Raw genomic sequence first — 14,674 nt, 5'->3', positions numbered from 1 at the left:
TATTTGATATAAAATTTCTGCGAGGGTGTAGCTGGAAAGTGTCTGCGTGTGGTGTATTCACATACCTGGGGACATCTCATTGCTATGAGGTCGCAAATGAGGATTACTGTTTTCAATTTGCTTTTTAACTTTCAATACAAAACGTAATAATTATGTCAAGAAAGGGTGCAGAGTAAGAACCTCCAAGCTGTGGAAGTCTTGGCTCTTTAAAACATGTCTTCATACCATTATCTCACTTGGTAACAATATGCCACTGCATCTCTGTGATAAATGCACCATAAGCACCCCCCATTTACCTAACACATCCATCTAATCTTTCAGATAGAAATTAAAGCCCAAATTACAGACTTTCTAAAAGTTACCTACCTACAAAATCCATAATCCCCATGCAAAACTCCTACTGAAATATCCCCAGCAGTGACCCTCGGACCCTCCTTTCTGGTGGATCGTTTCCTCAAGCACTCTATTCAAAAATGCACTCTCAAATGTCAGCAAATAGCCTCCTAATCACCAGAGGCAATTATCTCTACTGGGCCCTCATTGTCTTTCACCTCTCTTGTAGAATTCCACACTGTGAGCAAGTCTTTCCTTGTGGAAACACTCTTTGCTTGGTGCTCCTCACATGAGTGGAAAGGGAGGAGGCATTTGGCCAGGGAAGCTGAGACAGAGGTCAAGTGACTTGTATAGGAGATCATACAGCTAGGAAATGTCTGTGGCCAGATTAAACTCAGGTCCTTCTCATTCCAAATCCATGGCTCTATCCACTGTGCCATCTACCTGCCTCACTAGACCATCCTGTTATTCCCTGAAACTCCCTGTTGTTGTTGTTTCATCATTTTCAGTTATGTCTGATTCTTCATGACCCCTTTAGGGTCTTTCTTGGCAGACATATTAGAGTGGTTTGCCATTTCATTCTCCAGCTCATTTTACAGATAAGGAAACTGAGGCAAAACTGGTTAAGTGATTTGCCCAGGGTACCACAGCTAGGAAGTAACTAGGGTTGGATCTGAACTCAAGTCTTGCTGACTTCAGGCCCAGTGTTCTATCCACTGCACCACTTTACCTGCCCTGAAACTCTCTGACCTACTACTCTCCCTCCCCACATACACACACTCCAGTTTCTTTCTTCTCTTGGGCCTTACATAGAGACATTTAACACGGCTCTTACCTGAGGTTCTCTCGTAATGAATCCTTCTATTCAATTCTCTAGTCTCCCAATATGAGGGCTTCAATCATTGCCTCTCTCCACAAAATTGTTTCACAAATTTACATTCTCCAACTCAAGCCTAACTCCTGAACTCTTATTCAATGTAACTAAATTTCCACCATTTGGATGTCTCAGTATCACCTCAAATTTAATAGGATAAAACCAAATTTATCTTATTGTACCTCCTCTCCCTCCAACCTAAGTACCCTGTCTGACTCATCTGTTTTTATATGCATAATGCACTCATTCTCCAGGCCAATGAAAAAGCACATGATATCCAGAAACAAGGTCTGTCAAATCTTCCTTATTCATGTCTTTCACAATCCCAGCATATATTTTAAAGCTTCTTTCTTTACTTGCTGTATGGACTCCGCAGATTAGAGATAAAAAATTTGCATCCTCAGATCTCACATCTGAGGTTCAGCCAACAGTCTCCCCAACGATCCCCCCCCACACCTGCAGTCTCTCCTTTTTCATTCATCTTGGCCATAGGACCAAACTGAATTCTCTGAAGACCAAATCCAATTACCTTTTCCTAGTCCTCACAGTCCTTTTCCAGAGAGGCGAGAGTTTAAAAATTCTGACCAAATTTCTCCAAAACTTTTTGTTCTTGTTTTAAATAACACCATCCCTTTTATTTCTATGTTCAGTAAGTTAAGAATCTATTCATAGAGACACTACAATAAATCAGAAGGCACTCTGTAAGCTATATGGATTTCTCTCAGATTTCTTCAGGTACAAAAGACCAACTACCAAAGACTAGATAGCTGAGAATAAGTATTGATACCCTTCCCCAAATTTTGGTTTAAAATTCCTACTATAACATCCATAGGAGTGGGTGATCATGTATGTGTAAATGTATATAGATGGATGGATGGATGGGGGTAGGGAGGGGAGTAGCAAGATGGCACACTGGCTAAAGTGTTGGGCCTTGAGTCAGGAGGACCTGAGTCCAAATCCAGCTTCAGACACATACCAGTTGTGTGACCCTGGGCAAGTCATTTTACCCAATTTCTCTCAGTGTCCTCATCTTTAAAATAAGCTGAAGAAGGAAATGGCAAAGCACTCCAGTAAAACATACATGACTGAAACGAGTGAACTACAATAAAAATATATGTATGTGTATATGTATACACACATACAGATCTTCTCAACTGATTCTCAGAATGTTTCATTTTTCTCTTCTTGGCTCCTGGACTAACAAAAAAGTGGATGCAAAAGGAGACTGAAACAGAATTGTATCCTGGGTCGCACCTGAACCCTCAATGCCTTGGAGGGTGTGTGTGTGTGTGTGTGTGTGTGTGTGTGTGTGTGTGTGTGTGTGTGTGTGTGTGTGTGTGTGTGTGTGTGTGTGTGTGTGTGTGTGTGTGTGTGTGTGTGTGTGTGTGTGTGTGTGTGTGTGTGTGTGTGTGTGTGTGTGTGTGTGTGTGTGTGTGTGTGTGTGTGTGTCTGTGTGTGTGTGTGTGTGTGTGTGTGTCTGTGTGTGTGTGTGTGTGTCTGTGTGTCTGTGTGTGTCTGTGTGTCTGTCTGTGTGTGTCTGTGTGTGTCTGTGTGTGTCTGTGTGTTGGGGTGGAGGGAGTTTGCTTTCATCCCTTAAAAATTATGTAAACTTCACCTTTCCTACTGAAAAATAAAGGGAATGTGCCAATTTTATTTCCTATCTATCAGTATTTAGACAGTCTATAGACTATGATTTATAATCTCTGAGCGGTGCAGGAATTTCACAAAAATACTGTCTGCATGGGAACAGGATGCTATGTGTTTACTGCTTTCTGAAAAGTCAGCAACAACAAATGCCACACATTATGAGATGCCTGTGCAGCCATAATGAAAAGCAAACCCAGATGAAGAGCAGACGACAGAGTGGGACACCGTAAGACGGCTTACGCTCTACGCCCCTCCTCCTCCTGTTTAAAGAAAAGGCATGCTCCATGCTGGACAACCATGCACAGGGGCTACGGAAAATACAGCAGAGTCAATGTGCAGACCAGGAACTTCTGTGAAAGAAGCCCAGAGGGCAGATGACCAGGAGGCCCCAGAGCTCATCACAGAAGAAAAGTAAGTCAAGGATCTATAATATCCACATAAGGATAGATCAGGAACGTGGCCCATGATCCTAAGGAATAAAAATGCATGGCTCTGAAAGTCCCCTGACTATACTGAAGGGGAAACCCAGTTCCAGTGGTAAACTTGGTTGTTAAAATTTCATTATGAGACATAAATAATAAAGAATGCACAAGGGTTCTAGACCACAAAGAGAAGATAATTCCCAAAGGCATCATTTAAGGAACCACTGAGAGGGAGGACTGCACTAGAGGTGTGGCAGGTACAAACAGAAGCTACAGATGATGGGGAAATAAAGATTCTTTCCAGAAAGGAGTCGCAGGCCCATCCTCCTCAGGGAAAGCAGGACTCAACATCCATTCGGACATGGAAAAGTCCTAACTTTTTTTTTAAACGGGGTGGGGGGAGTGGCGAATTCTTCAATCTACAGGATTAAAAACCTCATTTCACTTCTTGACAAAACTCTAACAATTTATAAAGGTTTCAGAACACTCATAAAGAAAAAGCAGGGTTTGAAACAAGATAGCATGGGTTCATCCATAACAAGTCACGTCACACTAACCTTTTCTGACCTTTTAATCTTATTTTTCAATAGGGTTACTAGATCAGGGGATGTTATAGATACAGTCTACCTAGATTAAAGCAAGCCAAGTGCACCTCCCTCTCTCACTCCATCTTTGTAGACAAGACAGATGAGGACTAGATGATAGCACAGGAAGCTGGATTTATAACTACCTTGTAATGATTAGGTACAGATTGAGGTGATTAAGGGGCCAGTATCGACTATATACAAAAGTTGGCAGAAAAGCGCCATTAGGACCACGCTTGGACCCCTTGTGCTCATGCTTCCATGTTTGGCATGTTTACCCAACTTGAACTTATACCCTGCCTTCCCTGCTCTCTTTACTCCCAGCACCAAGGTGCCTGTATCTGTGGCAATTACTAGAGCTGACAAAATAATTTACCTACTGGGGAAAATAAGGGTGGGGCTCAAATTAGCATCCAAGTCAGATTAAACCAAATGTGAGGCCAAGTCAGTAAGGTCAATTCTTCAGAATGCCCAAATCCAAGGGGCAAAACTGGAAGCAGCTAAGCTAATAAGGCATGCTGGGATCAGGAGACATGCTAAGAATACTGCTGACATCATGATTTCCCCAATTTAATCACCTTGTACCATATGTCAACTTAATGGCCCAGGCATGTGTTCCCAGTGAGGTATCAGTGTGGCCATACCACGGGTGCAGTGTAGTGGGAAACCTCCAGATTAAGAAGTACCAGCAAAAATATGAGTAAGAGCATCCTTCCATGTCAAATGTTCCTCAAGCCACAGAGGCCAAGGTTTAGTCACGTCACAGTCTAAGCAAGGTAGAAACTCACTGTGGGGGAAAGATAGGAGGTGACTCAAAACCATCATAGGCACCAACATTACCTCTCCTTACACCTAGAAGCTAGGAGCAAAGGGTGGTGTGCATCACCACCCCCAATTCCAGACTGGTGCCCAATGCCATTAATGAAGATATCCATCAACAACAACCAATCACTATCAATGGGCAGGTAAACCCTAAGAGGCCCAGGAAGGCAGGACCATCACCCCAAACAACTAACCATTCTTCCAGTCCAGCTCACCAAACCGAGGGGAAACTTCTGTGGAAAAAAGGGACAGTCATTCCCACCAACTGATTAAAGGATAAGAAAACCAGCTTATCTCACACAAAAAGGCACCCTGAAGGGACGGAGAGTTATGACGCAGAATTGTGCTAAGTGAGTCAACCAACCACCACCACATCAACCACTACTTCCCTTTGAGCTCAATGAAGAAAACCCAAGAAAACTGAGACAATCAAGATCCCCAGGAAAAGCAGTGGCTCCCATAACAGAGGCCCTACTCCCTACAGTCAGCATGTAGGTGATCGATCCTTGCAGAGATGTGCCCTGGCCTTCTCCTCAATAACAGATAGTAAAGACAACAAAAAGAAGGTTCTTACCACCAAAATCCTTGGCATATAGTTCAATATCTAAAATAGATACGATTTTATCAGTGGAAATAGCATTAAAGATGCATTATTATCTACTTTGCCACTGCTTCCTTAAGGAAGACGAGATCTTTCCATCTGACTTACAGTTGAAAAATACAAAGAGATAGCTATAGACAGATACAAATACATACACCCACTTGTCTCCCTCGATGAGAACAAGGACCATCTTACTTTCTGAATTATGTGCCAAGGGCTTTGCACGTGTTAGATGCTTATTCAATGCTCTTTCATTCATTTACTAATGGCTTCTATCATTTCCAAGGCATATATTCTGACTCCCAAGTCCTCTCCTTTGGATGATACCCTTTGTTAGTCCACAGGGTGCTAAAGGAGGATCCATCAGGGACAAAGTAAATTGTGCTTATCTCCTTAGTACTGGAAAGCAAGACTACAACTAGAATCTTTATATATTATAGAAATATATAAAAATATCATGGGCTACTTAACAAAAGACTGAATTCCCAGTAAATCAGGGTTTATGAACAGAGGCTACATTGGCCATTTGGAAAGAATGTCACAGAGAGAATGGTTTCATAATTCCATTATGTGTTGAACAAGATGACCTCTGGCCCTAAGGTTCTATAATAACTTTTAAGAACTTCAGGTTCATTTACATTCACAGAGAGGAAGAAAAATGGAAGGCTTAGAGGAACACATTTCATACATGTCAAGGCATGCAGATCTTACACTAAGGACCTACTTTGAAGCCTTACCAAGATGTTGAAGGTTATGCTAGGATTCCTGGAATTCAGACCCTGGGGGAGCCAAGATGGCAGAGTGATCGGTAATTGCTATCTCCCTCCCCTTGTTGACCATGAAGAGTCCAGAGAGTATCTCCCCAGGAAAAATCCTGAAACAGTGGGAGTAGCAGAAGGGGTAAACACTCTTTTAGCCTATGAGGCTTGGAAAATCACTAAGGAGGGACCTCATGCTGTGGCTTAAGGGGATCAGTGCAGGATCAAAGCTGTCCTAGACAGCCCCACCTCAGCAAACTGGGAGAAGATCCTGAGTCCTAAGGGGGTGAAGCCCTCAACAGCCAACACCAGGACCCCAGGCGTGCCTCAGCACCCCAGGGGAATTGGGAAGACTCTACGCATGTGGGATCACCAACCACTAAGTTTGCCTATCCTCTAGCTCAGCAGAGAAGACCTCCTGTGGCCAGACCAGCCTTCCCCCATACTTAATGTAGATAGCTCCAGGATAACTCCAGGGAAACCCAAAAAGACTTCACCTGGCCTCTGTTTTCCAACACCAGCCAGCTCAGCACCAAGTAAACTGCAGCATTTTAGCTTGTAGCTGAAAGAACCGGAGGCCACAATACACAAAGCCTCAAGTTTTAGGCACAAGAACTGTGAGACAGAGCCCCCTGTGCCCCAGATGCAGAGATCTACTTTAAAAGCCAGAAAAAGGGTGATCATCATGAGTAAAAAGCAAAGCTGAAAAGAAAAGACCACAGAATCTTTCTGTGGGGACAAGGACCAAAAAACCATGAATACCAAAGAGGTCAGCATTAGACTGTACTCCCATTTGAAACTTCAGAAGGGAATATGAACTGGTCTGAAGCACAAAGAGCATTCTTGGAAGAGCTTTAGAGAAATAGAAGAAAAACTGACCAATGATTTTAAAAATGTGAAAAAAGAAATCACAGAAGAATTTAAAGGGCAAATTGGACAAATGGAAAAAGATGTACAAAACCTAACTAGAGAAAATAACTCCTTAAAAGGAACAATTGCGCCAATAGAGAAGGAGATGCAAAAGTTAACAATAAAACAATAAAGAATTAGAAAACAATAAAAATTAGAATAGGGCAAGTAGAAGTTAATGACTCTATGAGATATCAAGAATCAGTCAAACAGAATCTAAAGAATGAAAATATAGAAGTAAATGTAAAATATCTAATTGGAAAAACAACTGACCTGGAAAACTGATCTAGGAGAGAAAAATCTAAGGGTTGCTGGTCCCCCAGAAAGCCATGATGAAAAAAAGAGTCTGGACAATATCTTCCAAGAAATCATCAAGGAAAATTGCCCAGAAGTCCTAGATTCAGAGGGCAAAATAGTTATTGAAACAATCCACCATTTATATCCTGAATGGGATCCCAAACTAAACATACCAAGGAATATCATTGCAAAATTCCAGAACTGTCAAGTTAAGGAGAAAATATTGCAGGTAGCCAGAAAGAAACAATTCAAACATCGAGGAGCTACATACAGTCAGGATCACACAGGACCTTGCAGCTTCTACAGTAAAAGATCGAAGGAATTAGAATATGATATTCCGTATGACAAAGGAGCTGAGACAACAACCAAGGATCAATTACCCAGCAAAGGTGAGCATAATATTTTGGGCAAGGAGATGAACATTCAATGAAATAAGGGATTTCCAGACCTTCCTGATGAAAAGGTCAGAGCTCAATAGAAAATTCAGTCTTCAAATACAGGTCTCAAGAGAGGCATAAAAAGGTAAACAGAGGAAAAAAAAAAACCAAACTTGTTATTCAATAGGGGCAAACTGTTTACATCCCTATAAGGGAAGATGATACTTGTTAATTTTGAGAATTGTATATTTATTATGATATATAAAAGGGATATAACCTAGAGAGAGTGGTATAAATTAAATGATGTCATGATAAAAATGTGATTTAAGAGTATGAAGGGATTGTAATGGGAGATATGAAGAGTCAGAAAAAGGAAAATTACATCACAGGAGGAGGCACAAAAATATATTACAGTAGAGGGGAGGGAGATGAACATTGTTTGAGAGTTAATCTCATTTGATAGGCTTCAAGGAAGGAACAACAAACTCAGTTAAGTATAGAAATACAACTAGCTCTATAGGCAATACAGGAAGGGGGAAAGAAAAGGGAAGGGAGATTAATATGTAGGGAAGAAGTAGGAAGGGAAAAGGAGATTAAAAGGGAAGGAAATGAGAGAAGGGAGGCAGTGGTCAAAACAAAAAAAAAAATTAAGGTTATGCTATGAGAGCTCAGGCCCTACTGGATCCTAAGCCAAACTGGCTATGTTGTCAACACCAGCCCAGGAACAACTGTATGTTGGCGATCTGAAGGGCAGATGAGCTAAGTTCAGAGAAGCTCATCGCCAGAGAGTTGGCCACACGGTGATGAATTTCATGTTAGTGATAACAAATGATAATGTGAAGATCTACCCAGGGACAGAGTCAGCTACCATTTATATTAGTAGAGCACCAACAAAAATGACAGCTCTTTGGCACAATGAAGGAAGTAATATTATAGGCAGTTCACACCATTTACAAGATTTTTTGTGTTTTAAGACATTCTTTCTTTTAACTTGAGATGTCCCAGTAATTCCAGGGACTCCATGATACTGTTACTTAGTCCCCAAAACTCATTAAACCATATAGTCCAATATCCTAAATTAAGTGACCCAAACAAACTACTCCAGACATATGCATACAACAAAACTGGAGATTTTAAGTGGGAGAGAAAAAGGAGAGTAGAAGGGGTGGTGGCAACAACACACACTTAGTCATGTTTTCATAGCCCCATTTGAGGCTTCCTTGGCAAAGATACTAAAGCAGTATCCTATTTCCTTCTCCAGCTCATTTTCCAGATAAAGAAACTGAGGAAAATAGGGTTAAGTAACTTGCCCAGAGACACACAGTTAGTAAGAATTGGAGACCACATTTGAACTCAGGTCCTCCTGACTGCAGGGGTAGCACTCTTTTTCACTATACCAATTGTAGCAAATGGCTATGCAGGTGTTCCAGCCCCACCCTCAACAGCCACAGCTAGTGAAGATGAGAAAGTAGGTTCACACCACAAAAGTCCTTGGCAATGTGAAATGGCTCAACATCAGGAACAGGTAAGATTTTGTGAAATGATATCAAAGATGTATAATCACAAGCCTTGCCAATGAACGAACACTAAAGACCAATGGATCCTTGTCATCTCACAGCTAAAATCTATGTGTTATCTCCCTCTATTCAACCACGAGTTCCTAGAGATAAGGGACTGAAGTTTTTCGTTTTTTTTTTAATTTGTATCTCCTAGCTCCACACCTTCCACTAGAGTTGAACACAATGAATTTCACATACTAAGTACTTAGTAAACGCTTTTTTAATTTATTCACTGAAATTGCCCATTTGATCACTGACACAGATAGAGTCATAAGGACTGGAAACGTAGGAAGAAAGCCTGTTTAATATTTCTAAAAATATAGTGATTTTATCTAGAAAGTTTATTATATAGTATCTCAGAAGAATCTCCTCAGTTCGATTCTATCACTTGTCTCTTCCTCTGCCCCTTGGGCAGAATAACTAAGATTCTTTCATTTTTATGATGCAAATTAAATAGCAAGAGTCATTTTACTGTAGACAGATCAGAGGTGTAAATTGAATGGTGATCCAGTATTCTCCAAGCAGAAGTCATTTTCAGGGTACCCAGGATATGCCTGAACTAGTCTCAAAATCTACAAGGAGGACAGAACTATACATGACCCAAAGGATGCTATGGGCAATAATATTAAAGGACAGTCCCCAGTAGCCTAATGGCAATGCAGATCTGCCATGCTGGAAACTCATGTCATCTGTCACATTTAAGTACAACCAGTGAACACTGCTCAAGAAGACCCTGGAAATGGAATGTGCCTAAAACCCTGGATCTAAGGCTGGATCCATCTACTCCACCATTATCATCCTGCGGATACGGAAACTTAGGCTCAGGCACACCAAAAGACTTGCTCAAAGTCACGGGGTAATAAAGGTCAGAGGTGAGATCTGAAAACCAGTCTTCTGACTCCAAGATAATTGGTTTTTTCTGGTGTACCACATTACAGGCAGCTAGGTGGAGCAGTGCATACAGTGCCAGGCTTAGAGTCAGGAAGACTCATCTTCCTGAGTTCACATACAGCCTGAGACACTTGTGTGTGACCCTGAGCAAGTCACTTAACCCTGTCTGCCTCAGTTTCTCATCCATAAAATTATCTGGAGAAGGAAATAGCAAACCACCTCATTCTCTTTGCTAAGAAAAGCCCAAAAGGTTGATAAAGAGTCAGAACCAAATGAAATGACTCAACATCACAACGATCAATTTTACCACACCACGCTGCTACTGAATGATAAGCTGCTGTGCAATGAGACTACAGAACTGCAACATGGAAGGGGAGGTAGGGGTTCTATCAGATTTTTAAGGCAAAGATAGATCATGCATTTTATGGCTGCCTTGAGTGAAACAGGAGGCAGTGCTGGTAGTAGTACTCCACCCCAGCCCTCATAATGCACACCTCTTTATCTCCAACAGCACTCATTAAGTAAACATAATAAGAAAATATATTTGATGTCAAGTGCTAAGGATACAAAGATGGAAAACAACACCATCTATGCCAAGAAGGCAATTACATTCTGGTCAGAGGTGTAAATCATGTATATAAATAAGTATAACAAAGGCTAAAAAATAATTAAGAGCACACACAAGACAGAGGGGCCTGAGCTTGAGGCTCTAGGGGGGAAAGGGTCACTTTTAATTGAAAGGATCAGGAAAGGCTTCATGGTACATGCCCTTAAGAAGAACACAGGAAAGGTAAAATAGATATAGTATGTGGTCTAGAACACTGCCATCTGATACCAGTGAATTATGATCCACCAGTCATGAACTTAGATGAAATGATTCCTGCCCAGTTCTCATTTCTTAAGGAGTTACTGAAACTGATCTTGAGTTAGACCTTGAAATAAAAGACTCCAAAAGGGGTGGGGAGAAGGTGCACAAGTAGAAAGAGGGATTAGGAAGGAGGGAGTACGGATTAGGAAAAGTTCGGGAAGGATCTAGATTGGCAGTAATGGGAAATATCACCAAATGGGGCTAGAGACTCAGATGGCTGAATGCCTTAAATGTTTAACCATAGTGCATTTCTTAACCAATATCTCCTCTTTCTTTATCAAACTTTTCAACAGCATTTTTTCTTCTATCCCATCATATTTACTATTCCCTTTATATTCCTTATGAATAAATTTGATCTCTAAAAGGCATTACCATATCTGGATATTGCAAGACAGTAAGATAAAAGAATATAATTTTCTGCAGAATGGGGCCTGTTTTGTTTTGGTCTCTGATTTTCTCCCACCTGTGGTACAATACCTGGTAGACAATATCTGAACCAAACTAAACTGGTTAGATGCACTAACCAATCAAAAAGGTTAGTAAAATATCAAATTCAGATTTTACCTATTCTGAAAAGGAGGAAGAGGATTTAAAAAAAAAACAAACCAAGAGATCATCTCACATGTCAGAAACTGGAAGGTACAAGGTTAAACCTGAGCACTGGGGGCTTCTCAGCTAACCACAAAGCCAGAGCTGTTATCATCAAAATGTTCTGACTGAACTATAATTAAATCTATGCTCTAAATACTGACAGAGTGGCTTATTGTACTGTTTTCCAATCAATACTTTGTTCAATGGTAAATGGACCCTGAGTAAGAGATGATATCCTACAATGTCAGGCTGTAGCTGACAAAATGGAATTTTTGGATCCAAACAAACCACTGGAACTAGATCCTAACCTATAACGTGAACTATAAAGCTGGAGGTTCACTGGTCACTTTCAAAACTCCTTCAAGAGGAGAAGACTCTAACTTGGTCTAATTATTTTCAATATCTGTACTGATCACTTGACTAGAGGCAATGGGGGAGGGACAAATGCTTAATAAATTTGCAGACACAAAAAACTGCAGATGTGAAACTGAGATAGCTAAAGATATCAAATAACAATGGAATGATTCAAAATGTTCTCAGCTAGAAAAATGGGCTAAATCTAACAAGACTGATGTTAACAGATAAACCAAATGTCATATACTAGGGTTGGGGAAATTAAGTAGACAAGTACAAGATTAGGGAAAAAGAGTTTTTTAAAAAGTTGATATATTTCACAACATATTCTACATGGATACATGACCTACTATTAAAGATCAAATCATGTAAAAAATTGGAGAAATTCTAAAAGGTAAGAGAAACAATTTTGATTACTTTAAACCAAAAAGTTTCTGCATAGACAAAATTAATGCACCTAGGGTAAGAAAGAAAGTTGTTGAATAGGAAAAAAAAAATCTGTGTATCAATTTTTCAGGTAAGAATATTTTGCCCAAGATATATGAACAATTAATTTTACATATATATACATATACATGCATATAGAGGGAGACTAATAGCCTATTCCCCAATAGATAAGTGGTGAAAGTATGTGAAGAAACAATTCTTAAAAAAACTACAAAGTATGCGTAACCATCTGAAAGCACACTCCAAATAACTAATAAGATAAAAGTAAACTAAAATAACTCTGAGGTTTTATCTCATACCGTGCAAAATTTGCAAAAAATGACCAAAAATGGCAATAATAAATGTTGAAGGGGTTGGGGAATGATAAGCACATTGATACATTGTTGGTGAAACTATGAAATATTACAACCATATTGGACAGCACTGTGAAATTCTGCAAATAAAATTGTGCCTGTAACCTTTGTAAATCAGAGACACTGTTAATGAGTTAATATTCCAAGGAAGCCGTCAATAAAAATAAAGTCCTATAAGCTCCATAATATTGATAGCAGTAATTTTTGTAATAGCTAAAAATTGAAAACAAAGCAAATAGCCATCAACTGGTACATGAAGGAAATGGAATAGTACTGTGTTGTCAAAAATGATGTATGTCATGAATACAGATAAACAGAGAAAGATACATTTGAATTGATGCAGAATAAAGCAAGAAAATAATATACATAGTAATTCCAATGATGTAAATGGAAAGAACGGCACACCAAAAAATCACAAGTAAATGTAACAAAATTATAAAGATCAGGCGGGACCCAAATGAAGAAATATAAAAGGACAATCCCAACCCACCATTTTGGAGGTAGGAGGACAACAGGTACTACATATTGCACATATTTTCATACTTTTGATGTGTTCATCTGTTGTGCTGATTTTTATCCTCTACAAAAATACTATTTGTTACATAAGAGGGCTCTCTAGGAGAGGCAGGAAGGATACTTGAAATAACTATTATAATGTAAGAAACAGAAGACATCAATAAAAACTTATTTTAAAAATAAAGATTCATATGAAAAACATCTGTGGATGTTATTGAGTTTCAAGTTCAACATGGGTCAGCTCATTTGGGCTGTTGTGGATATCTGTTGGAAAAAAAAAACTTAGAATGCTAGTATGCATTAATAATGTATGAAAACAACACAGGTGATGGATTCACTATCCTGGACCCTGATCAAAGCCAAATCTACATCTGGAAAATACATTAGCATTTTTGTATATTTCTTCGAAGTGGTGTGAGATACCCAAAAGGAAGAACTAGAAAAAACGTAACAAAAAATGTATGAAGTACTTGAAAATTAACTTACCAGGCTGTACTCACAACATATAGAAATAAATCTAAATACCATCCTACAGACATAGAGGAAAGCGGAAACAAATGTAATTCAGTGCTCACACTTGAGCAACACTAGTAGCATAACAGTGATAATGCTAAATTTATTTAAAGATTTAGTGCTTTAAGAATCAAACTTCAAATAAATAATAACATTCATTTGGAAGAATGAAAGTTTAAAAATTTCAATAGAAATAATGAAGACAGAAAGATACGCACACATATATTTTATATACAAATATATATAAAATATATATGTGTGCGTATTATGTATATGTGTGTATACATACACACATATTTAACTAAGATGAATTCCTGCAAAAAAATAAGTGGTCAAAGGAGATCAACAAGTTGCAGAAGAAGACATGAAACCGATCAACCACTATGTGGAAAAAATACTACAAATGAGAAATTAAAAATAAAATAATTCTGAGGTTGTACCTCATACCATGAACAATAGTGAGACAGAGAAAGACACAGACAGCACGCCAATATTTGAAGAGCTGTGAGAAAAACAGTTAAACAAATATATCTCTGGCAAAGCCAAAAATTAGCCCAACCATATGGAAAACAATTTGGATCTACCCTTGAAAAGTGAATAAATTATTAATAACCATTAAGCCAGTAATCACTACTGGGGATATAATTGGGGGGGGGGGGTGTCGAAGACATCAGAATGTTTATACCAGTATCATCTTTTTGTGGAAGAAAAATTAGCTAGAAATAAAGCAGAGGACCACTGACTGAGGAGAGGCTGAACAAGCTGTAGCACATTGATGTAATGAAACATTCCTTTGGCACAAGAAACTACTATACAAAAGAAATGATTAAAGGATACAGAGCAACATAAGCAGAACAAGAGGAAGGAAAACCAAACGATACACAAAATGACCACAGCACTAAGGGAAAATAATGCTTCAAGGCAACAAAATTCAAAAAGCAACCAAGAACCAGCTCCA

The 14,674-nt window shown here is 39.3% G+C and overlaps 1 protein-coding gene across 2 annotated transcripts in view; it reads right to left on the bottom strand.

The window, feature by feature from the left end:
- The window catches only part of JARID2 (jumonji and AT-rich interaction domain containing 2), a 334,461-nt gene that overhangs the window by 96,718 nt on the left and 223,069 nt on the right, over positions 1–14,674 (bottom strand). The window lies entirely within an intron of this gene.

This window comes from Notamacropus eugenii, chromosome 4 (genome assembly GCF_028372415.1).
Source record: "Notamacropus eugenii isolate mMacEug1 chromosome 4, mMacEug1.pri_v2, whole genome shotgun sequence".
In the NCBI taxonomy this organism is placed as follows: Eukaryota; Metazoa; Chordata; class Mammalia; order Diprotodontia; family Macropodidae; genus Notamacropus; species Notamacropus eugenii.
This window is presented reverse-complemented; position numbering and strand designations above follow the sequence as displayed.